General features: G+C 41.7%; 1 protein-coding gene and 1 long non-coding RNA gene across 5 annotated transcripts in view; one reads left to right on the forward strand and one right to left on the reverse strand.

Annotated features, from left to right (window-relative positions):
• Positions 1-9,675: 9,675 nt before the first annotated feature.
• LOC132327655 (uncharacterized) lies at positions 9,676-15,546 on the reverse strand. Its single transcript, XR_009486572.1, has 2 exons — positions 13,798-15,546; positions 9,676-10,908 (listed from the first exon to the last, which is right to left on the reverse strand). It is a non-coding gene; the product is annotated as an uncharacterized LOC132327655 (long non-coding RNA).
• A 367-nt stretch (positions 15,547-15,913) lies between these two features.
• SCAF11 (SR-related CTD associated factor 11) overlaps positions 15,914-27,725 on the forward strand; it is a 49,937-nt gene continuing 38,125 nt past the window's right edge. The window contains exon 1 of one of the 4 annotated variants that reach the window (XM_059847026.1): positions 15,914-16,052. The gene's annotated coding sequence lies outside the window, so the exon portion shown is untranslated. Of the gene's footprint in view, positions 16,053-16,666; positions 16,886-19,017; positions 19,039-27,725 lie in introns of those variants that run through there. The other 3 variants (XM_059847027.1, XM_059847029.1, XM_059847030.1) reach the window with 3 other exon arrangements.

Here is a 27,725-nt window from a genome sequence, read left to right on the forward strand (position 1 = left end):
GCAGCGTGACCCAAGTGACATCAACGATGCTCCCATTTGGCAACTGTACTTATGGTATCTCAATACTATGATAGAAATGACATAAACCAGATCCCTGCAGCTTTCACAGCTCCTTTGTAATAACTGAGACCTAACACAAATATTACTCTGACATCATTTAAGCAAAGTCACAGCAAGTTTTGGACCTTTATGGAAAAAATTTTAATAAATTAGGTCTACATCAGTTTTCTTACTGCTTTACAGAAATGACCTTGTTCAAAATATTTTAATTTTAGCACAGTCAGTTAGTGATACCTAGTGCGTTTCATAGACTTAGCAAAAATCAGAGCAATTTAAATCAGATTGAAGTGTGTTCACTGGGTAGTGAACACAAAATTGATGCTAGGTAGAAGACCAGCAGATCTGCAAACATCAAGGAGGAGCTGGCTCTCTACAGTTGTCCTAACTGTGCCTCCTGCAGTTTGTTATAACATCACTCGCACATGGAAGCAGATGGTTTCCTACATATCAATTTACTATGCCTCTCTTTCACTGATTTTTTTTCAGCTCCGTCTGTGCATTTTTATTCAAAAGGGGACCATATGGTCCCTCTGAGGTAGTTTATAAATAATTGTATATTTACAGTAGCAATTGAAACCAGAGTCACATGCTTGCCTTCAGGAAAGCAGCTGAAAGTAGCTGGGTACTATAGGATTTGGAATGATTTTCTCCATACAGCATAGAAATATGTAATGAATAATTCAATCAAAATTGATTTCACATGGTCTTCCTGATTGCATTTGTTCTGCTACTGCTGCAAAACACAAGGTTCCTAACCAGAACTGGTCAAAGAGAGATGAGTCATGTGCACTCTGACAGCATTGCTTCTGTCCATCATTTGCAGGCTGGAGCAAAGATCCCGTGTCCTTGCTTTGTCTAGGGCTGGATTCAGCTTTCAGTGAAAGAGTGCCTAGGAAAGATGGTGCTGTGTCCCTAGGAGACCCTACTTTACTTCATCTTTGAGGCCTGCAGGGGCTGATTTGAACACCTAGTTCAGCCCTTCCCCAGCAGGGCAGTTTTCCAGCTGCAGATTGTTGGAGGACAGCCAATATTTAGCTAGCATCACTTCCTCTACACTATAAAGTGTGTAAAAGCTCCTATGAATGACTGCCACCCAAGTGCTTCTTCTGCTCACCCTTCCCCTTCCTCCCTGTGGGCCTGTTTGGCCATATCCTTCTTCAATTTCAGCAAATTACTCTAAGAAAAAAGCCCAGCACTCTGAAGAAACAAGACCAAAGTTACTCAGATAACTTGGTGACTGAAGTGACTGAATTAGGAACAGCCTTGCCTCCCCCTCCTCTCCTACCCCATATATTTTCAGCACTGTCCTTGTTTTTGCACAAAGGAATGAAAGACAAACCTGCACCTCCCCAGTACCAAGGGAGGGTGTACAAGGTCAGATGTCTCAGATATTTTTTCTTCCCACTGGGAGTAAATTGTCACAAGAGTTCATCTCCTGCTTAGATCAATAAATAAGAGCATATTTTTAAGTGCCTTACATTGATATTATTGGCCAAGCTATGTGAGTGAGAGTGCTATTCTGGAAGGTTCAATAGCTCTTTGTTAATCCTGCCTACTTACTTGAGGGCTTAACTGGGGACACTGGAATAAGCATGGCCCCTGACCCACTAATTCCACAACTTCAGCCTGAAATCTGGGCTCCTCTAAAATGGAAAATCCTGTACTCCAATTCCTACCTCATTTACCACTCTCCTGGCACAGTGCATTTGTGCATCTGAGAACTAATACCTGATAAAAATGAAGATAAAACTGATTCCACTGAGGTGGCAACATAATTCTCTTTACTTCCCTTTTTCTATGTCTTACACTGCTGATGCCTAATGAGATTTGCTTTTTATCATCTGGGTTGATGCCTAAGAAGAGCACTGCAAGATGTGATCTACAGAGCTAGGAGGCAGGATTAGGTGGGTTATGTAAGCAAGACAACAAAATCAATCATGAATGAAATCTAGACTCATTCCAGTGTTGTGTTGAACCCTGCCTTCTTGCCTTCAGCTTGAGAAGAAAGATTGCAGAGATCTGTACAATGATTTGAGCAGTGTCTCTGAAGCACTGTCCCTTCTACTCCTTTGTATCTTGGCTGTTCATACTGCCAGATGCTGCCAGCATCTTCTGCCTTGGTTATCCAGTACATTCACCAGTACCACGTGCAGTAATATGTGCTGGTGTGTTTCTCTCATGCAAGTATGAAAGAAAAGTAATATAACACAAATAATACTTGCTGCTCCTCATTCAGTTATCAGTAAATATGGTCAGGAGTAAGGTGATGGTTTGCCCACAAAGAACATGGTGACCATGGGGACAAGAACTGCCAGCCCAAAGCTTCCTCAGGCAAAACGATGGGGATGGCATGTGGTGGGCAGTGGAGAAGACTGGGTTTGCAGGGTTACAGAACATCTCCTTCAGAGATGTCAGGTCTCTGTGGTGCTTCAGTTCTTTGCCTTAAGAAAGCTAGAAGATGTTTAGCCTGGAAGTCCTGCTTTTTTGCTGCTTTGTGGTTCTTTCACTGAGAGGGTGAGGAGGGCTGCCCACCCATATCCCCACTGCAGCTGCCAACTGTCCTGTCCACCCCTGCAGCTTGGGTAGGTTACCCTGCAAAAGCATCTGCAGGAGCATGAGCTTCTGAGTGGAAAGCCACTCACCTGCTGTTATCTTCCGTATTGCTGGATGGAACACTTTAGCCCTCTTTCCTTATTTTAAGAGCAAAAAAGAAGTTTTGGTTTTCACTGTTTTTCTTTCTAAGCTTGACAGCCAGACTGCTCACAGTAACAGAGTAAGGTACACATGAATATGTTTCCATTAGCAGGACCTCTGACTCCACAAAGTTATTTAGGCTCCAAATAATAAACACAAGCACCAGGTTTGCCCTGGATTTCCAAACTGAAATATCTCTGAAGATCTGAATTTAAGTGGCCATATGAGCAAGCCCATGAAACTAATTTTACACAGACAGCTATCAAATCCATAGACTAATCAGCCAAAATATAGAGATTGCTTTTTGCTAATGGCTTTCATTAATAATTATTCTGTTCCTATTTAAAAGTTTAAGCACTTTTTCTCCGGATAGGATCCCCTGAAAAGTCCCAATGCAATGCTTGATACAAATACAGCGTATCAGTTATCAGTTCCGTGCTTCTGCAAAAGCTCCAGATGATAAAACTGACATTAAAATGAGAAATATAATTTTTTCTCTAAACTAGTTCACTGTGATGAAAGGAGTAAGCAAAATACCTGAGAAACCTCAATTTTTAAGGTGGTATTGTTTCATACACTGTTATTGGATTAGCAATCCTACCTTTAAAAGTATAGACCCATTCTAAATATGCTAGACCAGACAAAACCCTAATGCAAATAATTATTTCATTGATTTAATCAAAGCAGATTTAACTTTTCTAAAGTAACAACCAGATCCAATAGCATCTGTATTCTATTTATAGCTTTACTCCAGAATTCCACATTGTCCCTGACATAGTAAAATGACACCTTCCACAAAGGCAAGAAATCCACTGACTTCATATTCTAAACAAACCATTGTAAAATAAATGGAAGTCTCTTAACTATTAACAATAGTGAGTCAGATGGATTTGACCTCTGTGGGTGGGACTTTAATTATGCCCACTAGGTTTAAGAAAGTACAGTATTGTAATAATATTATTCATTGCATTCCAAGAGTTCCATCAAAGGCTTGACAATCCCAGGAAATGATGCACATCCTCACTTACAGCACTGCTAAATTGCTAAATATGTCCGGTCATATAAAACCTGATCCTGTGAAGTTTTGGCATTGCCACTTAATAGGAACTAATAATATCTTTAGTTGTCCCTTTCCCTAAGAGAGTAATTGTGCTCAATCGCAGATTTTAGCCCTCTCTAAAAAAGGATAACCAGAATTTAACTCCAGCAAAACCCAGTGGTATCAGTGCTGTGCAATGAACTGTTTGTGATGGGTGGAAGGAAGAGGGTGAATAAATGGTTATCCAGCAGGGAAAACCAGGGATGGGTAATGTATAGAGGCCAGAAGGGCTGCTGTACGGAGGGAGATTGCAATGTGACATAAAAGTGGTGTCTCCACTGAGTCTGTGGTTTCTTTTCACCAGCTCAATTATCAGTCAGAACTGCCCAGCACCAGACTGCCCTCCTGCAGAGTGCCATGGTGCCACCTACAGCTTCTTCTGCCTGGCTGCTGGGAAACTCCATCAGAAGGGAGAAACTCCATATCTCCTTCAAATTGTGAGGTTAACTGATACTTAACAGGTCAATTAATTTTGAGCTGACTTCATTGCAGTGAACAGAAGAGTTGTCTGAAAGGAGTTGCTGCTGTAATCCTCTTCTTTTTTTTCCCCCCCCTTGGAAATGCCGGATGCTCAGTTAAACCTCTCAGTCACAGCAGCAGTGTCTACAGAAACAACTGCAGCCTTAGTCATTGTAAATCATAGTAAGAGTCATAGGCTGTGTTTTAGATCCTGATGAAATACGGTTTCTTGGTGGAAATTAGTCACGGTATTCAACATCTAAAAAATTAAATTCTTCTCCTAATCTTTTGTTTCCATTGTAAAGCAGTTAGGTGTGTAGCCAGGATCCTGTGCTTGCTGGCACTCAAGCTCACTCTTTAGCTTTGCTGAAAGGCTTGCTAAAACTCTTCCCTATTGACAGCTGCTTATTCTCTGTGTGTTTGCTCTCTCTTTGAAAGCCTACTGATCATTTACGTCTGGAAGACAACAAACAGGAAACCTGCAGCACTCTGGGAGGCAGCACCTCTCCTCCCAAGCCAGAAGGAGCATCTCCTGGGATGCTTTGACCTCCGTCTCCTCAAACCTAGCTCCACCATGTGGCTAGTTGTGTTAATGGGCATCTTCTGCATCTGCCGGGGTACAATAGCTGCTTGCTACAACAGCTTTTCAGGACCTGCCCCAGGAAGGTTCTCTGATGGGATTTTCCAACTGCTCATCCTGATGCTCAGTCGGGGAAGAGGTTCTATTCAAAAAGAACTTTGCATTGTTTCCCACAATTATCTAGGTAACTATAGTTTGAGAAAATATGGACAATTGTAGCTAGCAAATGCTAGTTTTTATTTCTGTTTAAAATTTTCAAGAATTATTAGATCAGAATCAAATAAAAATTCACATTTTCCCTCTAAAAATTAGAAATCTGCTTTACAAAAACTCTGCACAAACTACTGCCACAGGACATGTTCCCAGGACCTGGGGGAAGAAAGGGAGGGGGAGTATGTACAAGCTGGCTGACAGGAGTTTTCTTCTTGCCACATGCAAGGCCAGCAGTGCTCTCCAGGCCACCACAACACCAACCTCCCACAGGAACTAATATTTTGATGCAGTGATAGGGAAAATGGCATCAAGGGAACACTGAGTTTGCAGGGCTAGAGAATGCTCAACATATCTAACATTCTGGAGGGGTTGGCTGCTGGAGAGGGGCAGTCTCAGTGCTGGATCTCAATTTTGTTAAAAATGAACAAAATTTCATTTGAAGTCTCTTTACCACTTGTATCATAGACTTTAAAGGAGCTGGAAAAAAGTTGGCAGGCAAAAATAAATACTCTTATATTATGTACTTAGAATGTTAGTGGGCAGAATGTTACTTGAAAACACAAGGAATGCCACAGATCAGGTATTGACTTAGCCACAATTTTAATGCTGAATTGAGCAGGTCATTACTGTCTCCCTTAATAGTTCAATGTTATTAATAGCTACAAAATATATAATGTGCTCCCTTGGCAGAAATGTGGCTATTTTATTCACACTTTATAACACTTCCTTTTCACTAACCTGGGAAGATGGCCTTAATAGGAGCTGCTTAGCTCTTTTGTAAATTTGGAAATTTATAGAACTATTCTATTTGATAGGTTTTGGTTTTTTATTTTTACACTTGCTGAAAAGCAGCTTGGTAGAAAAGGCCATGAGGCTCCTGACGGACACCCAGTTGAACATGAGCCAGCAAAGTGGCCTAGCTGCAAAGAAGACAAGTGTTAGGCAAAGTATTGCCAGCAGCTTGAGGGATGTGATCCTTCACTGGGGAGAGGCTTCACTTGGAGTGCTGCGTCCAGTTCTGGGCTCCCCACTACAAGAGTGATATTGAGCTACTTGAGAGAGTCTAGCCAAGGACCACACAGACAATGAAGGGACTGGAGCACCTCACATAGGAGGCTAGGCCAAGGGATCTAGGACTATCCAGCCTGGAGAAGAGGGAGCTCAAGGGGATCTCATCAGTGCGTACAATCAGTGAGTACGAACACCTGCAGAGAAGGTGTAAAGAGGATGGAGCCAGGCTCTTTTAAATGGTGCCCAGAGACAGAATTTGTTACAACAGAAACAACCTGAAACACAGCTGGTTCCTTCTGAATATCAGGGCACAGATTGCCCATGGAGGCTGTGGTCTCCATCTCTGGAATATTTAAAAGCCATCTAGACATGGTCCTGGGCAACTGGTTTTAAGTGGCCCTTCCTGAGCAAGGTGAGGTTGGACCAGATGATCTCTAGAGGTTCCTCCCAACCACAAGAACTCTGCAATTCTGTGAATTCTGTCTGATAAACAAATGGATACATAACCATTCTGTGTAGGCATATCACAAGGATATATCCAACGTAAAAAGAAGACACAGACAATGAAGGACAACATCTCACTAAGGAGTTGTGGGCAACGAGACCATTTACCTGCAGTCACTCCACCTAAACAGGTCTATGGTAACAGGGAGGTGTGGGGGGGAAGAACACAATTAAGACGTTCTTTCCTTCAACAGCTGGCTAATTGGGTTTGATGGCTCAAATCCCTTCTGATTTCTGACATTATATGATAGTTACAACTCAGTCCCTTTTTTTTATCCGCTGGGTCTATTGAAGAGATTATGGCCTTTCCTTTCATACACCACTCCAAATTTTCTCTTCCACTTCTGTGTCCCATGAACCTTGCTTTGGTGATGGGTTCATACTACGGCAACCTCGCTGTTCTGCCGTGCAGAGCTGAGAGCAGCAGCGACAGGGACCCGCAGCATGCAGTGTGCCACACAGCTCTGGCACCAAAGACTGCAGCAGAGGGAGTATCAGCAGGTGGTCAAGTCACAGAATTATTATTGGGAAGGCTATTTTCCTATTTTTAGTTAGTATTTACAGGTTTGAAAATGCTTTGAGTTTTGGCTACATTTTTCTTTCAGCATTTTAAATACAAAGGGCAAGCAAACTTCAGGTGGAAAAAGCTTCACTGCAAAAAATCATGGCTTAAGTGACAAGGATATTTTTTAATGTAACTATAGAACAAAATAAATCAAAACAGCCTAGAAAAACCCCAGAGCATGGGATGACCTAAGAAATAATTATATTTCTCCTAAATTTTATAACTTGTGGGTAATCTCAGCAGTTCAACAGAACTTTTCTCAGAGCATAAAACTAACACCTCCTCTAGTTCTGCCTTGATGGTGGCTGCATGAATGTGAGCATCATAACATTAACAACTCCTCCACCTAGCTGCCTTCTTCCATAATGTCATCCTGAGAAGCTGCAGATAAGCAGAGGCTTGTTAAATGTTATTTTGGGGTAAATGTCAGAAATAATTAATTTCAACATGATTTTGAACATACTGTTCTCGGAGTGTATTAAGTGGGGTATACTTTTAGTAGAGTGGATCCTTAGTTCTTCTTTTGGGTAAAAAGATTGTTTAGTATGCACTAAAAATACTCCAGTGGTATTGTACAAGATTAAGGGATGTTCTTTTTAGTGGAGCCCTTATTAGCAAGTGTGCTATGAACAAATGTGTTTATTAGGTAGTGAACAGCACTTTAGTTTGCATTGGACCATTAGCTAGCAACCTCTCGGCTGACTTCACTGGGTGATCAGCTGGGGATTACTGTCTAGGGACTGTAATAACATAGCCCAGTTTGGGTGCAGTAAATCACTAATTATGCTGTCAAGATAAAGTATTTGATAATAATACAAAACTAAATGATTGTTTGGAAAAGCTGATGGCGGTGGTCTTGGCAACTGACGTAATTCATATGAGCTATACAGCAAATAATCTGAAGCCTGAAATGATTTTTTAAATAGTTATGTTGAAGTTCTGTTCTTATTTTAGTCACTTGGATTATTGCCTATTATGCTTAGGATGTGACATTTTCTGAATGCATTTAAAGAAACACACTCAACTCTAAAAGTAGTTAGTAGAAAAAACTGCCTGAAAGTCCTCCAAGAAGCTTCCCAGCCCCTGAGAGCTGCTGCCTCAGAGCAATTCCTTTTTCCACCTGAGAGACACTGAATTGTGTTTCTGTTTTCTGCCTTCTGTGAAGAAGAGCCACGCAATCATCACAGGGAATCAGCTTGGCTGACTCAGACTTGCTGAAAAGATGAAATTAACTATCTCAAAATCAAAACAATTAAGTAAAATAATTTTTTCTCATGACTGCCTCACCAAAACATTACCTAAAGTGAACATGGATTGTATTCTACCCTCTCTGGGTACTTCATGACAAGCTTAATTGACTCATGTGGAGGAATCAAAGAGGATATTTCCATCTCTGGTTAACTGCTTTTCCATTTTGCTCACGGTTACCACCTCACAACAGAGAGCAGAAACAATGCTTCAAACTGCATGGCAGAATATTGTAAAGAACCATCAGTTTGTGATTTATTTGTATTGTGTGTGGTTGTTTTTTTCCAGAATGCAAACTGTCGGGAAAGGGACAGGTTAGGCAGGAGGGGAAAGTAATATCTCTTGTTATGAAAAGACATTTTCTGTAGACATTGTTCTGCATCATGTTTATTAACTCCTCTTGCACCACAACTTGATGGCATGGTAGGTTGGATTTCAGAGACTCCTGTTCATCCTGCTACTGCCACTGCTAAAACACAAAGTTATGGATACAGATTTCCTCAACAGGAGGAGTGGCAAGTGCAAGAAACTTCGAGAAGTCTGGTGAATGCAAAATCTCAAGGAAGGGCAAAGGACACCGCAGGATTCAACATGCTGGACAACTAAGGAAGATGAAGATTTCAAAGCACCTTTGAACTGTAGTAGTTAATCAATACTTTAGAGAAAGTAAATCTGTGCTGAAGATTCAGCATTTTAAATTAAATATAAGGAGTTCTTCTACAGTAGAACCAGCAAAGGCCAAAGAATGTTTTTAATCTCTAAAGGTTAAATAAGGAATTTCAGAAAAATCAATCTGTCCATATCTGTCATGTAAAAAAAAATCAACTAATGAACATTTTGCATCTGTTTAAAAAAATAAAAATCTTTTAGATATTCATATGAGTACAAAAATATTGATTCACATGAAACAAGGCTATTAGATTGCAGTATTATAATGTTCTCCAGTATAGTTCAAATTGCAGAAACACTTGTCAGATAAGATGTTTTCATCCCTTGAGGTAAACAAACAAAAAAAAATAGGGAAGGAACACTGTTTTCTAAGTTTGTTTATGTCCATGGATGTTGAGACACAATAAAAAGCAGTTCCTCCTCTGTGGAATGCAGCTGCCTGGAGCTTGGTGGCTGGCTGGGGTTAAACCATGACACCAGTTAACTTCATTCCCTCTCATCCTCCTCTTGCTCTGTCATACACCGTCCCAGAGCAAAACCTTTTCATCCAATGAGTTCAAGCTCATGTGTGCCTTTAATTTGAGTTTAACTTTGCTTTTATTTAGCTATCTCCTACTGTTCTTCTAAGATGAAGGGTGGTACTTACAGACAACACTTTAAACAGTATTTATGTCAACCTGTTGTTACACCAAGTTTGAGAGAAACCAGTAAGCCTGTTCAGGGTGGTGAAGAGAAACATTATGCAATATGGTTCAGCTTAAGCTCAGTGGACTAAATTGGTTAGACAGGTCATCGTCCCACAGATTAGAACAATTAATTTGGAACAAGGAAAGAATGGTGGCTATTTTTGCTAAGGAGTGCACTGTCGGATTTTTATTAGAAATTTTTAGGTATGTACATAGTGTTAAAAGCTCCAAGAATTTTTTGTTTTAAACCTGTGAACAAATGTGGTTGGTCACAGCACAGTACTAGGACGCAAAATGCTCTTGGGAACTCTTGGAATAATTAAAAATGGTGACAGGATAACACCCATCCCACTTCTTGCTGAGGAAACAATATGGCTATATATTATAAATTATGGCTAATTATCTCACATCCTGTTTCCTCAGATCCCTAAACACAGGAAGCCTTTTCTTCTTCCAGATATTCAATATTGCTGTTAATAGCATCTTTCATTTCTACAGTGGGATGTATTCTAGAGAATTCCAGTCTATGTCCATGGAGCACAGTCAAATTGTGACCAAGAGAAAAATTCCAGCCAAGACCATTACAAAATTCCTCTGATCCTATACAAAAGGGTTGCTGCTACAGACAAAGAACTGAGAAAGTCTGATATCCCAAGGTTTTGTCCAAGATCTTCAGCTTCAGAGCTAGAACATACTTTATTTGAACAGGAAACTCCTGCGTACTCACATGTGGGTACTGAAGATAGAAATACTGTGAATCTGAAATGTGTGCTGTCAAATTTTATCTGATCCGATCCCGTCCATCTTTTGAAACTCAGTTTTGTCAAAGATTAGGCCAACAGGGACAATTGTATGTACTTTACTAAATGGCAAACATGGCCAGTTCTAATGTATACAGTAGAACCAGTAGCAACTGACCCCTACCTTTGAACGAATTAGAAGACCAAAAAAACCCACCAAAACTAAACCAATCAAACAACCAACAAACCAAAATATCAAAGGAGAGGCCTGATAACTTTTGTTTCCAACATGGTGGCTAGCATTTGGGACTCTTGGGTTTGTGTAGGGCCAGGAGTTGGACTTTGATGATACTTGTGGATCTCTTCCAACTCAGAAGATTCTGTGATTTATTAAAAGAAATAGAAGAAAAAAGGAATCAGAAAAGTTGTCTATACTGTGACTACTCCGAAAAAAGATTTTTTTTAGGTGTTAGACCATACTTTTATATTACCTTTGGCTAAAAAGAAGTCTGAAATTCCTCACCAGTCTGTGTTAACTCATCCCACTTACTTTTATTTATAGACTATCACACTGTATTTCTAAACAATGAAACTTGCAAGTAAAGACATACTGCATGTAAATAAAAAACTAGTCTCTCAATCAAAGTTTTTAAAACAAGAAAAAATTAAAAGCTCTATCATTGAAATAATGTTCTCTGTGGAGCCAAGTATTTGAGGCATCTTGACAACGAAAATATACACTCTGCTTACTTGGAGATATATATATAAATATATAGCAGAATTTCAAAATTAAGAATTCCCTAAAAAGAAATAAGAATGCCAGTACCAAAGACAGAGACTTCAGATCACCACATTATTGGAACAATGAGCTAATCCACTTATTTTCAGTTAATTGGGGTTTTTTGCATAATATATAAACACAAGAAAAAGTTGAATTTCAAATTAAAAACAGTAACAAATATTTATTGTTGGAAAGAGGGACAGAGAGAATCCCAAAAAAAACACTCTGAAAAAATTATCAAGCTAACAATTTTTAATTATTTCAAAGTTAAGAAGAAGACAATGTCCAACACTAATTTTTCAAGAACAACTGCTGCCAAATCACTCTGCTTTCCTCTCATAGGAAAATATCAAGCCCTTTGGATAGGGCAGACAAAGAACTTACCATATATTTGATTTTAGTAGACCTTTCAATGTTGTTTAGCATAAAAGAGATTGAAAATTAATTAAAAATGGTAAAAGCAAGTAAAAATCTGTTTCAAAGAGAAAGGGGACAATCTGATACCAGCACTTATAGGTATAAATGAATGGGCTTCTGATGCAGTAGGAAGGATCATAGATATGAATCAGTACAGCTTTTCAAAAGTATAACTTTTAAACTAGAGAAATAGCCTGCTTGAGGAAGGAGACTTTGGAAGGAGAGTCCACCACCAGAGATCTTCAAGAATAGACTGAGTGAAGGAGCACCATGTACATGACTGACCCTGCATGGGGCAGAGAGGGTGAACGAGTTCTCGAGGTGAATAAACTCTGAGAGTCCACCTTTTTTATGCCATTTGCATATATCTACATTCTTTAAAAGCTCAAAATCCAAGAGCCAAATAGATGACTCATTTATTACTTAAATGAGCATCTGAAATCAGACAGCAGAAGTATTATATCATCAATAGTTCTTCTGTTCCCTGGGTATAGCATATTTCAGTGGTTTAACTGATGAGTCCCAACACTGTCACAGCAGGAAGAACAATCCACTATGCTAAAGTTTTTTCACCTCCTCTCTTCCAGAGACAGAATGTAGTACTAGCAGCTTCAAGACCCCAGAAATACCATTTCAGACTAATTACATTTTAAAAAGTAATAATAATAATAATAATAATAATAATAATAATAATAATAATAATGTCACTTACCTGTGCCTTCACTGCAATGTTGTGTTAATGGTAAATAGTGTAGGATGACAAAGAATACTTCCAAGTTAAGAATTTAAATTCACAGCACAAATAAGCAGTTTTCTCCATCTTCCCCTCTGTGCTCTATGACAATTCTAGTTTCTGCTCTCATGGATAACTACCATCCTGTCCTACAGGTGTTCCATGCTTGACTCGTCCCTACTTCCATCAAGCACCACCTCCCCTCCTTTGCTCTACCATATTGTGGTCAAAATCTCTTTGTCAGTTCTGCCACCATCTACCCCTCTCCCTCACCCTAATATCTCTCTTATTTCCAGTATCACATTCCCTGTTGCTCCCCTCTCCAAATGACCATGCCCTCACTCACACTGTTCTCCCTGCATGTGATCCAGTTTTTCTCTGGCATACCTGGCTTCTGATCATACTCAGAGTTGTGGCATGAATATGGCTTTGCTTGTGCTTCCATACCATGCTGACATCCTGAGAGAAACATAAGTTGGTGAGAGGCTCTGCTTCAGGGAAGTTTCCAGCTCTCATGGATACTGGGAAACTCTGACAATGTGAGCAGACTAAATCTCCCAAAGAAAACACAGGGCAGGCACAAAGGGCCTCCAAAGTACCACTAAAAATTGTGAGTCTCCTACAGCCTGGAGTTTACTCATGGTCTTTCAGCAGAACATTCTGGATCTAGCTGGAAAATAAAGAAACAGCCCTACTCATACCTACCTAGAAAAGACAATAGGCAATAGTATCTGCCTCTACTAGCCCTATCCTTCCCCTGCAAAGAATTTATTGGTGTGGTGTCTACCTTGACTAAGGATAACCTCTGCCATCAGTCACTTGAAGAAGCTGAAGACTACAGAACACATTAAACCAGACTAAAGACATTATGTTTTTGCCACGGTAAAGCATGAAAACATAATTATCAAATGTCAAAAAATCACAAGATTGGCTCCCAGATATTTAGATTTTGAATTTAAGATTCTTCCTTTCAGAAAACCTGGCTGGCGCTGACAACTCATCCACTAATTGAGAAATGTTAACAATTTCTATATCCATTCCCATCAACTTTGCACCAGCTAACACTTCTTTTCCTGCCAAGTTCATCTCAATTCCTAATGATATTTCAGCTCTCCCTTCAGGTTAAATCATTCTCCTGCCTTGATTTTTGAGAAAAATACTAATGGTTGCATGAATGACCAATAAATTTAGGAAAGTGCCTATATCACAGGGTTTGCTGAGATTAGTAAATCAGAGTTCATGACCCTCTTTTTCTATACCCCTGTATAAAACATAAACTCCCCACTCCCCCTTTCAGCAGGCACAGAGCTCACAGAAGGAGTGACATCTCAGACTCACCTTTGGCAGATCTGGCCAACTGCTCATCCTTGACAGACTGCTTCTGGGAACAGACATCCAACTGGCCAGGACTGTTCTTCAGCCCTGATTGGACTGGAAACCTCTTCAGGCTGGAACTTCATGTACACATAGGAAAACAAAAGACATATTTGCCAGAACTGGCAGGAGGGAAGTCACAGATGTCTATCACCCCCATCCCCCATCATAAACAGGGTACAGAACACATCCATCCCAAAAGGTGAGAGAGAGAGGGCCTGAGCCACCTGACTGTTACTACGTATCTTGCAGTTGTGCGAGTAGCAATAAAAGCCAGTGCTGGGATGGATGTGAGACAGTCAAGCAGAGGATCAAATGAAAGCACAGACAGCACATCAGAGGTGATGAGTGTTTCTCTTTGCATTCCTCTCTCACACAGATATTTCTCTTCAGCTCACCCGGCTCTTCTGTGAAACATGATCTTTGTAGCGTGAGTGGGTGACAGCAACATCTTCATGACTTGTGGCAGAAACAATGAATTCCAAGCTCTCTCTGCACCTTCGAGTCCCAAGTGACTTAGTAAACATTTTAATTAAAAGATTCAACAGTAACAAAGAGTAACATGCAGCAGCCGTGTATAGTATGCCCTCCTTGCAACAAAACCTGACCCCTGTGATTGGCTAGGCAAACACACTGCTGGTTTGCTGTGGTGGCTCCCCCTTCCTAATTGTTTCAGTGTCTAGTTCTAGGGTCATTCAAGATCTCAGCGTAGTCAAAACACAGCCCTTGTGTTTGTAACAAATCTTTCTTTAATGCTAATTTTCCTAACACCTTATTCCTTTATTTATATAATCCCATTGAAGAATTGAGGAATTTATTAACCTTCATCACTTTAAAGTCAGACTTACCTTAAACATTTAATCTCCATTCCTAAATCTATGTTTTCCAAACTATGGGAGTAGTCTTACTTTTTATTACATTTCCCCGAAGCCTTCCAATGAACAGAGTCTTTTCCTTCCTCCCTGTCACTCTTACCTTCTGTCCCACAGTCTGCTCTTACTTAATTCAAGTTCTTCTGATATGATCCTAAATTAATACTCTCTTAGTAATCATGGCAACTAATAAGGTCTCATAAACTCTTGATAAACTGACGCTGACACATTTTACTCTGTTCAGGCCGTGACTTCATTCCGAACGCAAGGAGACACTAAACCCAGCCTGCGTATTGGGGGGAGCTGCTTCCCTTTCCTGTCGTTTGTTGCTGCAGCAGATGCGTTGCCCTGGGGCTTCAGCTGAGGGCTCCCCACGGCGCTTCCCAGCTCTCCGCTGCCTCTGAGCCTGAGTTCCGCTGCTCTGGAGCCTCTGGCAGCCCCAGAGCCCAGCGGTGCTGTGAGGCAGCTGTAACGGGGCCAGCGCACAGAAGCGGCAGCTGCACCGAACTGCTTTCCTGTCTGCCATAATCAGGACGTACGCCACCGGGGCAAACTGCTTTGAATATAAGTGGCTGGAAATGTACAAGGGTTAGACGTCCCTGTGTCCGTGCGCCCGCAGGCCGCAGCCAGCACGAACCACGGCTGACTGCGCGGCGCCTTGGGCCCCGCAGGAACCGCTTCCACTCCCTGCAGGGCCGGACCCACGCTGCCCCGCCACACCCTCCTGTGGTCACAGGACTTCGTTCTGTGGATTCTTCGAATCCATTCCTAATGGATTTAAAGTGCTACTATTACTACAACTAACAAAATTAATTAAAGTAAAAAAATGTTTGGCACTCGGGACCCCCCACGCGTCGCGGACAGATGACGTCACCAGTCGCGCGCCCATGCATCGGCCGCGCCCGGCCGCCGTGCCGCCACCAGAGGGCGCTCCCGCCCGCGGCGCGAGGCCCCGCCCCGCCGCGGCCCCGCCCCTCGGCTCATTGGCACCCGGCCGGGGCGGGGCGGCCGGGTCACGTGCCGCGTCCCCGCCCTCCCCGCCAGGCGGTGCTGGAGGACCTATCCCATAATGCTCCCTGGGGGCGGCACGGGGCGGGCTGGAGGTGTCTCTCAGTGGGCCGCCGGGGCGCCGCCTCTGCCGGAGCTGAGCAGCGCCCCCGCCCGGGCCCCGCCGGCGCTGCCGCCGTGCTCCCCCGGCCACGCGCGGACATGTGGCGGCGCGGCGGGCGCTGAGCGCGCGGGGCCCCGCGAGCCCCGGCAGCCCCGAGGCGGCGGAGGCGGCGCGGGCACCCGGACTCGCCCCTCCTTGCCGGGCATAGACCGCGCCAGGGAGCGTCGCGGCGCCAGGTGAGCGCCGGTGGTTGGTGCCCACCGCCTCCCTCGGGAATTTCCGCGCGGCGAGGGGAAGTGCTCGGGGCCGCGGGCCGGGGCCAGGCGCTGGCGGGCCAGGAGGGGAGGGCAAGCTGGAGGCGTTGCAGTCCCGCTTCGGCCGGGGCCTTCGCCCCCGCGCGGAGCCCGCCGGGCCGGGGCGCTCCCGCCGCTCCGTCGGGCTGGGGCGGAGTTTGCTGCCGGCTCCGACCGCGTTTTCCCCTCTTCCCTCCCCTCCCACCCCACCTCGCCGCCCGCGTCGTGGCGCCGAGCGGGAGCCCGGCCCGGCCCGGTGCTGACGCTCGGTCGCCGCGGAGAGACGCGGGTCCGGCTCCCGTGCCCGCCGGCCCCCCTGGGGCGAGAGGGGAAACAAAGCGGGGCGGCCGGGGCGATCCGCCGGCCCGCTCCGTGCCGAAAGCTTTGGAGAAGCCGCACCGGGAGGAGCCTCAGCCCTGCCCGCTGACCCGTGAGCGGGGCTGAACAAAGATACGGCCCGCGGAGCACCGCCGTCCCTCTGCTCCTGGTGGGGTGGGCGCACGACTGGGCGCCTGGAGCTGTGGACAGCGGTGGCTTTTGCTGGAGGAGCGGCTCCTGGGACCTTAGAGCTGTGGAGGAAGTTTTACGGAGAGGCTCAGCTCAAAGCCCGGCTGTGCTTTTGTGCTGCTGTGGGATCGCGACTTAAGACATCAGCAAAGTTGCGCAGGGGGAGCGCTGGAGCCTGGAAGCAGTTTACCGAGCCAGTGAGATAATCTCCAGTTCTTGTATTTTATAGTACATGGTGTCCTAGTTTCTTTTTTTTTTTTTTCTCTTTGGTGAGTATCAAAGAATATTATTAGCCTGAGCCCAAAATGTAACTCTTTTTTGACAGTCCATCTCCACATTTATAACTTCAAAACAAAGCAGTATTGTTAGGACTAAAATTTGTCCCCGCCCTCTCACGATGTTTTGCTCTTAGACTACTAATTAATTTTAAATTCTTAGGGAGAACGAGATAACAGAGAGAAAGGCCGGGTAGTTACCGTGTGTTTAGTATCAGTAACTAGGTGCTGTTGGCAAAGAGTCATTTATTTAAAATGTCGAGAGACAGTTAAGGCTGTGCCCATCTAAGTAATTATTATATGATGGATTGGAATGTCCGTGACTATTGAACAGCTGTTTTAAGTTTGGAATTTTATAGCTTCGGTAAACTTAAAGAGAAATCTAGCTAACTGAGTGTCCAGTGTTAAGTTTGTAGATCACTGATGTGTTGGGGGCTTTTGATTTTCTTTGCAGTGGATCATAGTTTTGAGTATAATCTGACTTAAATTTTACTAAGTAGGTATTCAGACTCATACACATGGGACAGTCATTTTGTCATGATTTCATTTGCTCTTAGCAGAAATAAGTAGTAGGCTTCTTAAATGAAATGAAAGAGTGACAAAAAATTTTCTGGTTTTTGGATGGTTATAAGTGATAATCCATGTCTCTTCCTTTTAAACTGGAAAAGCTGTATTTAGAAACTTACAGTATTTAAAGAAAATGGATTGCATCCTCTTCAGTGGCATGGAAGATACTTGGAAATGATCCCAAGTACTTTTTCAAGTGTTTCCTTTAACATTTCTAGGAATACAGTGTTTGATTTTGTGATTTCATGAGATAAGATGAGACTTAGGTAGGTTGAGTTTGTTGCATCTATGAAGATTGTTGAGTTTGAGCCAATGAGCAGTTGTAAGTTTATCTTGTTCTCCAGTTAGTCAGCTATTGCCTTGGAAACATCTAGATGATGAAGAGCTTCTCTGTGCTCTCAGCTGGCTGTAGTGTGATGCAGTTGTTGCATGGCTTCTAGCTCCTGGTTTTATAAAACTTGCAGACGGTTCTGCCCATCGTAATGATTGCTCTTCTCAGGTTACATATGTCTATTGGGCTTTGGTTTTGTCCTGGTACAGGCTTTCTTTGCGGAATCTTCTCAGTCTTCCGCTGTCCTGAGTACTAAAAAACCTGGGCAAAAACTTTAGGTTACTTAAGTTGGCTTTATGTAGTAATTAAAAGGTAATTTGTCTTTCAAATAATGATGTATTTATACATACTTAATAGGGGTGAAAGAAACACTGCTGGTAAAAGTTTGCATGGCTGACTTGCCATACCTACAGCAAAATTCTTGAAGCCTGGCTTGCTGTCAGTCCACTGTTCAGTGTTCAGATTTTCTTTGCCAACAGTCTAAGGTGAGGGGCAAAAATTGTCTTTCCAGTTAATACCTATAAAAACATGCAGAACAATTCCTCATGATGGCTAAACTGACTATTCAGTGCTATCAAGCATTGTTATCAGTTTTTCTGAATGAATTTTTAAATGGTTATGGTTAATCTGCTAAACCCTTTAAGGCTGAAGTAGATTTATAAAATCTTGACATTGTCCAGTTTTTCTGCCTTTTTTTAAATTACAGGTTGGAAATGGAGTATTAAGCATCCTCTGTACTCATGAATGCCAGATATCTCTAAGTGCACATGCTTTTGAGTGCTTCAAAACAAGGGCTAGTTCATCGCTTTTCAGCAGCGTGGACAAATTTTGTTTCATCTGTTTGTTCTAGTCCACCTTGCCCTGAAAGGCTGTGAGCTTGCTTGGAGAGGGTCTGTGTGCAGTGATATTGTATCTTCCCTACTTGTTTAATCTCTTTTCACCCATATCCTGCTGGTGAGGATATGGACACAATTTGCAAGAAAGTTGCTTAATTTTGATACCCTGAACCAATTGATTCTCTTGTGTAGCAACGTAGCTGCAGTCATGAAGTAGCAAGTGGAGGGACCTAGCTGGAAGATGGAAAGTGCGTGTACCTCTACCTTTCTGTTCACTAAAGCTGCAGCTCTGCTGTCTCAAACAGCTGTGTTTGAGAGGTTTGTCACCTCTGCATCTGGCTGTGGTGAAGCACCAAAGGCATGATGAGGGTGATGCCTTGGAAGGGCTCTTGAAGGTCGAATGAACATAATCTGTAAGTGCCCCACACCACATCCAGCAAGTAGTTTTTCTCTGTTGGGAGCTTTAAAAAAACCAACCAACCAACAAACCGTGTTGCTTTAATGCAGCCTGGCTTTTAGTGGGGGCAGAGGAAGCCACAGAGGCTGCTTCTGAGACAGAAGCTCCTTGAAACTTCTGCTGTGTCCAGCAGAGCCAATCCCTGAAGGCTCTGATGATGGACATATTGGCTGGCCTAATTAGAAGTTGGTAATGCCTCTGTGATGACATATTTAAGAAAAAGAAGAGCCACGAGAGGCAGCTGCTGGGGCCATGCTGCTGGAGGCCATCCTGGCACAAGTGGCCACACGGCCAGGACCACACAGCCGGTTTGAGCGCCCATGCGGCCGGGGCTGTCTGGGCATGGTCTGCGGCAAACTGTGCTTGCTTGGCTGCTTTTAACCAGCCATGCTGCAGGCAGAAGGGCAGGAGTGGTGGCAGCAGCTTCTCCTTTTTGGTGCCCCGCATGAAAGGAGGCACTGAGTGGAACCAGCGGCTGGTGCTGCCCGTGCAGTGCTGGAGGGGACCACATGGCTGACAGTGAGGGGCATGATGAGCAATCCCCTGATGCGGAGCCCAGATGGGATCAACCTTTCAGCACTACAAAACCCCATAAGAACTTTTGAATTGATAGAACTTAAGAGCAAACAGACCTACAAATAACAATTCTCTCCTGAGTCAGAGAAAAGGAAAAGGTGAAGACACGTGAGGAGAACACAATGGAAACACTAAGGTCCGTGAAAGGAGGGAGTGGGAGGAGGAGGTGCTCCAGACATCGGAGCTGAGATTTTTCTACAAGTGGTGAGGACTATAGTACAACAAACTGTTTCCCTGTAATTCATTAGGTGCATGGTGGAGGATGTAGAGGTCCACTTGCAGCCCATGGGAAAAGGTGCTTGTGCTGGAGCAAGTAGATGCTGAAAGGCTGTAATCCTGTGGGGAACTCGAACAGAGAGAGGAGACCCTTGCTTCCAGAGATAGAGAAAGGACCCTTGCTTCCAAAGTAGAGCAGCTCATCCTCAAAAGACTACCCCCCATGAACTAATGACCCACAAAAAACAGTTGTGGGAAAACTATTTGCCTGTGGGAGGACTCGCATTGCATCAGTTCGGGCAGGACTACTACTCGTGAAAATGAAAACCACGCTAGAAAAGTTCACAGAGAGCTGTCTCCTGTGAGGAGGACCCCATGGCACAGCAGAAAAAAAAATTCCTTTCCATAATCAAACTGAAGATTTTTTAAAAAAATAACAAACTGACTAAAGGCTCCCATGTTTTGACTCTGTGCTGTTGGTGGGAAGGAAGGAAGGGCTGGAGGGAGGAAAAAGGTTTTCTGGAGGTTTATCTTGGTTCTCAATATTATCTTTTAATTCTGTAAATAAATTTTCTTTGTACTGTTTAAGCCTGTTTTGCCCTTTAGCATTTTCTCCTAATCCTTATCTCAACCTGTGAGCTCTTCAGTTTTTCTTTCCCCTTACTCTTTTCAACTATAGCAGAAGAGAATGAGTGTATAGTTTTTGTGGGTGCTTGGTGTTTAGCCAGTGTCAAATCATGACACTAAAAAAAAAAAAAAAAATAGAAAAGAGGAAGCTGCATCTTCTTGAAAGATTTAACTTTCCTATGTCCTTTTGTTACAGTTCATGAAGTTTCCTAAAGACTTGCAGTTGGAGAAACAAATCCAATAAAACTAAGTGTGGAAGTTGTCACTTCTAAGCTTGGGAAGTTGTTAACTGACTTCACAAAGGATGATCAAAATACTGCATTTAATTTATTCAGGAAACACATACATACATACACACACACACACCTGTGTAGGCATTGTACACCTATGGTTTATATTTGTGTATGTTTTCCTAAGTTGAGTATTTTCACCTATTTATTTTTTATTAGCAAGTTATGCTGTCTCAACAAATTTATTTTGATGAAACAGTAGTGTTGTTCTTTCTTTTTTTTCCTCTGTGAGAATGCAGAATTGGAATTTGAGCTCAGAAATATTCTGCCATAGCAAAAATGAAAAAGTAACATTTTAATTTTATGGTTCTGTGATTGATGGTATTTCTTCTTAACTTACAAAGATTTTCAGATTTTGCATGTGCATATATATAAATATATATATAGATATGTGTGTGTGTGAATAAAAGAATATGTAGAGAGAACTGGGATATAGAAATGTTTTCCAGTAGCTGTTTTCTAAGGCCTAATAAATTGCAGTATCTGATCACTTTTTCTAAAAGACACTAATAATGTCTCTATTAGTGCATTTTTTAGTTTAAGGATTGGTGAGCTCACTTTAAAATGCAATGATTAGGAGGGAAAATACTGCAAACCATGATCTGCCTTTGCAGGTACTATTTATGAGTAAACTTGAGTGATGCATTTAGTGGTATTTGAAACATTTTCCAGCTAGTACAAAATTGCTTGGAACTGTCAATTGAGTTAACCCTTGTTGTCTCTGGCTTGCTACCTGGCTTTTGCTAGACCACCAACAGTAATAAAGAATGTGAAATTCCATGTGATCAGTGTCTGATAGAAGTCTTCATATTTGTGCATATCTTTAGATAGCAACACAGGCCAAAACTGGAGCAATGAAAACTTGTGCTTTTCTTGCTATGCCACAGGAGAGATGGAGACACTTACATGAAAATGAGTTGAACTGACACTGAAAATCTGGATGTTAAGGCAGAATCTGAAGGTGGGCATGTGGTCTTAATTGGCCTGCTTGCTATTCAGAATGAATAACTTCAGCAGTTCTGGACATAGGAGGGGCAATGAAATTCTCCTATGCTTTTTTAAGATGTAATTTCATTAGCCTAAGCAAGAAAGGTACCTTATGCAAGTCTTGGGTGAGTTAGTGGGTTCCAGTGGTGATTTTGTGGTTCTTATTCTGGCAAGAAACTTTGAATGACAGTGGAATTTCTGATTGTGGGGAGCTTCTAGTGCTGTTGATACGGAAAGCTTAAGTTCTTTTTGCAATGGCATAGAATAACAATTATAACAAAACCTATGTTGGTCGCTTAAGAATTCACAGTAAAGTACTGTTGTGTTGTAGATAATTTCTTGATTCCATATATATGGTGAAGCCAAAAAGGTGATTAGCATGACTATCTATTTGACTCACTTCACAAATTGGAAGGAAAGGAAGGAAAGGTGATAGAGTTTAGGTTGTATTTTCCAGCTCAGATCTGAGGTTGCCATCTTGCATTACTAGTTTGTGTTACGTTTCTTTGCATTGCTGTTCATGTTAAGAAGGACCTTTTCTTACAAACCTGTCTTCTGTTCCTGGCTGGGATTTTCTAACTTTATTTTAGCTGTCTTGAAAGTTATTGCTGAGTTAAGGGCTGTGAAAACAAAATCAACAGTAATTGAAACTGCTTACTCCCTATCTGTCTACTACTTCTGAAATGGCATTCAATGCATTGTTATTCTACAGATATTGTAGGAGATTTTTTACAAAATACAATTATGCTTAAAATTATTATAGTAGTCATAAATCCTTCACAAGCTCTCTTTTTCCACAAATACAGCATTTCTTTTTGTTCAGGTTTTGTAAGAGGTTAGTGTAGGTCTTTGACCTGAGCTTATGAAGTGCTGTTATTCAAAGCAAGAAGGAGCTCGAGGACTGTAATTTTGACACCATGGCTTTCATCTAGTGTGGTTTTTTTTAAAGTGTATGCCTCAGAGAGGCAACATGTGCCTTTAAATGGGTATGTTATTTCCTCTCTTTTGTTTGTTTTTGACTCAGTGTCTGTATATTTTACTTGTAATTTGAATTTTTTTTTTCAGAAATGCAATTTTTTTAATCATGAACATGTCATAAACATGGCAGACACAAATCCAAAACCTTGATTTGATGTTTCATTTGAAAGAACAGCATGCTTTTAATAGAGGACTCAAGTTCAGGGTATTTTTATCAAGGCTGTGTCTATCGTTCTATGCAATCTTCTGTAGTCCTTTTTTTTTCCCATGTAAATTAAACCATAAAGTTATAGGGAAGCCTGTGCATTACATACATTTTGTTAAGAGAATGTCCTTCATTTTGCAGGGCTTCAACATGCAGAAGCTAAAAAATAGCTGGTGGTTTAGGTAAAAGAAAAAATAGTGGTAGTCTGTAGTTGGACAGTTGCATTCTGTTTCTTCCTTTGCTGCATTTGTCCTTTTTCTCTACAGCTCAAGATGCTCCTCTAATCACATAGCACCCTCATTCTGTTGCCCCATTACATTTTGCATCTTCAATATGCTTCTTGCTGCTGCCCCGGAGCTTTTCATTTGTGCTCAGTCTTACTCCATCAGTTTAAGCCATCATTTTTCCTTCCCCTGTTAAAAAGTCTTTTTCTCTGCTTCTGTCTTTGCAAGGTCTCCTGGTTCAGCTCCTGCATCCCTGATGTTTGAGGCTGGTTATTTGGGTATGATTAGGATGGTATTAAGAAAAATAAAGATGGTCTTTCTAGTTTCTTTAGCATCAGGGAGATGATTGTAACAAGTCCTGCTGTGTTGCCATAGCAGTGGCTGAAGTATGCTCATTCATCTTGTGGGAATGTTCTATGTGCCGTGTAGCAGTGGGATAGGAACTTAAAATTATTTGTGTATGCTAAGCACAGATCAAGTTTATGGGGGGGAAGAATTAAATGCAATGACTAGCAAAGACTTATTGACTAAATGCAAACTTTTTTCACCCCCCAGATCTGTGACATGGCTGTATTTGGAAGGGTTACTTGTATGGAAAGCATGTTCTTACTCTCTGTGACCCACTGCCAAATATCTGCACTTTGGTGGAAAGCATGAAAATACTAGTGCTTCCAAGTGGCTAGAAAAAATACTTTAAAAAAAACCAACCCTGTTCTTGGAAATGGCAGAGCCATTTTTGCTGACTTTGGTGTGTAATGCTATCCCTTCCAGCTGCAAAAGTGTGCATGTGACTAAGGAGCCTGAACAGCAGAAGGCAAGGTCCTGAGTTTAAGCTGATTCGATTTAGTTGCTTGAACCATGTGCACTTTGAAAATAGTGCCTAATGCCTAATGAGTTCCTGTTATTTGTAAATTTCAATTTCACCCAGTTTAGTCACAGACTACTTAGAAGAAACACCAAAGTGCTGAATTCTAGATTTTGTGAGAACGTGTTATGTACACTGTTTTCTCTTTCATATTTTTTTTGTACTATGGTAATTACTACAGTATTTGAGTGTTTTGTTGTCAGGATAGGAAATAATGTGACTTAGCCAGTGGCAAACACGTGTTCTTCCTACAGGGGGGTTGTGGTGTAGTGCTTCTTCTGTTGAGAGTCTTATCATACACATGCATGCACCGGAGAGACAGCAGCACAGTTCATGTTGTTTTCTGTTCAAAATACTGGCTTGGAAAGAAAAATAAGGTGGGCTTTTAATTTCTGTGAATACATATTTCATCACCTTGTATCAGTCTTTAGAAGGTTTTATTCATTCTGTCTTCTGTATAAATGAAGCTGTTTTTTTCCCAAGGGACTTAACTACAGCTCCAATGAATGTTTCCTCCTTATGGCTATTATGAGCCCAGCTGTGCACTTCTGTAAAGATTAAGTCTGGAACTGACTTACAGAATTCAGAACATCTTTGGGAAGCAGTGTTATCAGTGCAGACTTACTGAGGAGTTACCCTGCAAGATTGCCTTAGTTTAACATGTAGGGAAGCTGCACAGCTTTGCCCTCGCTACTTTTGCATTGTCAAGAGCTGACAGAGGCTTGAGTAACACAATTTGTCCTCTAGCAGAGTAGGAAAGGGTTTTCTCACAGACTTGAGAAGTGTCACTAAAGAGCCAGGTGGGACACAAGTCTAATTTTATATTACAGGTTAGATTGATCAGCTGGGAGTGTATACTTTGAATCAAATGAAGGTGCACTGTGACAACTAACTCCCCTATGTGCCCTTTTTTGTTTTTATTCTGTTCCTTGCTGACTGGCAAGTTTAGCTTTATCTAGTTTTTTTGTCTGCAAATTTAAGTTTACCTAAACATTGGGCCATCTTGGTTGTCAGTGGTCACCCTGAGACCTGCTGTTAGTATAGAGGTGCCACATAACTATGCTTTGACATGTAATGTCACATGGTCTTATAAGCTAACCTCACTGCTGCTGTCAAATACTGAAAATCTTGTGGGATAGTTGATGTACATTGACTTGTGTGCTTCAGCAGATTTCTCCACAGTTTATTATCACCTTTAAAATGAGATCAGGAGAGATCCTAAACTTCTGCTATCCATTCTACCTTTTTACACTGTCCAGTAAACAGAAGTGTTTTGCTCAAGAGTTCACTCTGATTTGTAGCAGCACTTCAACACCCAACATTCTGTAAAAGACATGGTGTCCCCCACAGTTATAGAATATTGTCATATATGCAGCTACTCTTTTGTTAAACTTCATTGAGGAGCGCTGCCCATTCCACTGATTTAACAAGATCTGTACTGCAAGTTTTTGAGACCGTTTATAAGCATTATATATAGGAAGGAGGTTACCTTGTGTGTGTGTGTGTGTGTGTGTGCGTCATCTGTAAGGTTCTTTCTTAAAACTCTTGATTTTCTGGATTGTCAGACAGGGTACTGAGGGATAGTCACTGCATCTGAGTCACTGCAGCAGTTCTCAAGCACATTTTGATGGAGTTGTGCCTGCCTTCCCTGTTTAGGAGGCAGTTTATGGTGTTGTCCTGTCCAGTGCTGATTGGACATGAGTGAGTGTTTGCAGCTGCTATTTGTGCTGTTATTGTTGATTTGGCCACAAAAATGAAAGCATTGATTCTAGCAAGGACTTAGCTGTAGCCACAGCATCTGTAATTGAGGTATATGTGTCAGTATCTTGCTGTTAGATAGATTGTGGAAAATCTGAGGATAATATCTACTGTGTTGCTTTGGGTAGCGTGTTTTTTTTGGGTTTTTTGTGTAGGGAGGGAGAAGAGCAACAGAGAGCAGTGTACTGTTAGATATGGTATAGTTCTAGCCATTTTACTGTTTAGTATGGTGTAGTTCTAGCCATTTGGCTTTGGTGGTTTTCTCCCGTGACTTTACCTTGTATTTTCATGGAGCTGGCAGCTAATCTAGCTAGGTATTGCTTTGTCCTTGAAGGGAGTGCAGTTTGACAACAAAGTCTGCAGTTTTTTTACAGACTTACCACTGCCAAAAGGGGCAATGCCTTTTTATGTCTTCCCTCCCTCATTCTGTCACTTGCAATGTCTTTGGACCCCTATGGCTCTTAGTGAGTCTGCTTACCATCACTAGTGGTGAGAAACATAACTGCTTCTTTGGGTGGCTGCAAGCTGTCAGCTCTCTTGGGTAATTGCATCCTTAGAGGGTCTGGAAAGAGTCTTTAAATCAGCAGTATCTCTTTGCCTGAATAGCAGTGATTCTTTCCAAGACACTGGATCTACATGAATAGGCTTAAACCACCTATAGAAAAAGATTTCTCTCTTTATTGCCCAAGGCATAGCAGTGGTCTTTCTTCTCCTCATCTTTGTTGGTTCTATTGGATTTGATTTGGGAATGCAGACAAGGTGCAATTTGAGCTTACAAAGAGTAAAGATCCTCTTTAAAAGCCTGCTTTTGAGTGCCACCATAGGTTCTATTCTCACTAATGTGCTGGACCAAGAGATTTTACTGCACAAAGGAGAAAATCCAGGATAAGTGCTTCCAGATTCTCAATGTAGCCGTCATTTATTGAAGGGCAAACAGCATTACTCAATTTTCACTTGAAGCAAGTCTACCTTCCAGGCTCTTCTGACAAATCAGATGTTTTTCCAAATAAAAAAATAAAACAACTGTGAGGGTTCTTGATGTACTTAGACAAATACCCACTAATCTGGTTTTGTTCCTATTCCTTTTTTTTATTTTTGGTGTATGTGTTGTGTTAGATATAGTGATGCAAGTAGGTCAAAAGCTTTTCAAATGTTCAACTGCCATTGGAAATTACAAGTATTTTCTCAGCCCATCTCTTAGCACAAAAGTTCTGGCAAAATGTTTAAAATTTTTCGACAGCAGCTGGATGTGTTCCCAGTAATGGTCCAGAGATTAGGATGAGCCCGTATGAGGAACTTCTGAGGAGGATACATGTTCTGTGATTAACTAGTAAAACTACAATAACAAAATCCACCACCAACAAAAATCTGGTTTTGTGAATGTGATTAGTTGTTGGGGTTTGTTTTCTTTAAAAACATATTTGCTGAGGGAGTGGCTTAAACATCTTTCCCAGGTTTCTTAATGACCATGAAAATGAATAGGGAGAAACAGAGTCCTTCCTATTACTGCCCAAAAATTTGATGGGACTGAAGGGTGTTATTTTTGTTTATTAAGTAAATAAATTCTGTGTACTTAATAAATGTCTGACTGTTGTTTCATAATTGAAACTGATTGTTTCTTGAGTTATTAAAAAATCAAAACACAACTAAGAGTCCCCCAAATCCTTTTTAAAGTAAAATATTTTTAATAGAAACAGAACAGTCTAAGTAAATGCTACTCTGAGTATTAGCGCAACATATATCTAAAAAGCTGAAAGTTTGATTACAAATGTTTCTTGAGTTAAATCTGTTGCAGAAATGAGTAAGTGCAAAATGATGTCCAAGATACCTTACTCACTGGAGACTTTGTTGCATGTGTTCTTAATTTCCATCCCCCTTTCCAGCTGAACTGGGGTACTTCTGTGTAGATAGGTCTTT

This window comes from Haemorhous mexicanus, chromosome 5, assembly GCF_027477595.1.
Source record: "Haemorhous mexicanus isolate bHaeMex1 chromosome 5, bHaeMex1.pri, whole genome shotgun sequence".
Taxonomy (NCBI): Eukaryota; Metazoa; Chordata; class Aves; order Passeriformes; family Fringillidae; genus Haemorhous; species Haemorhous mexicanus.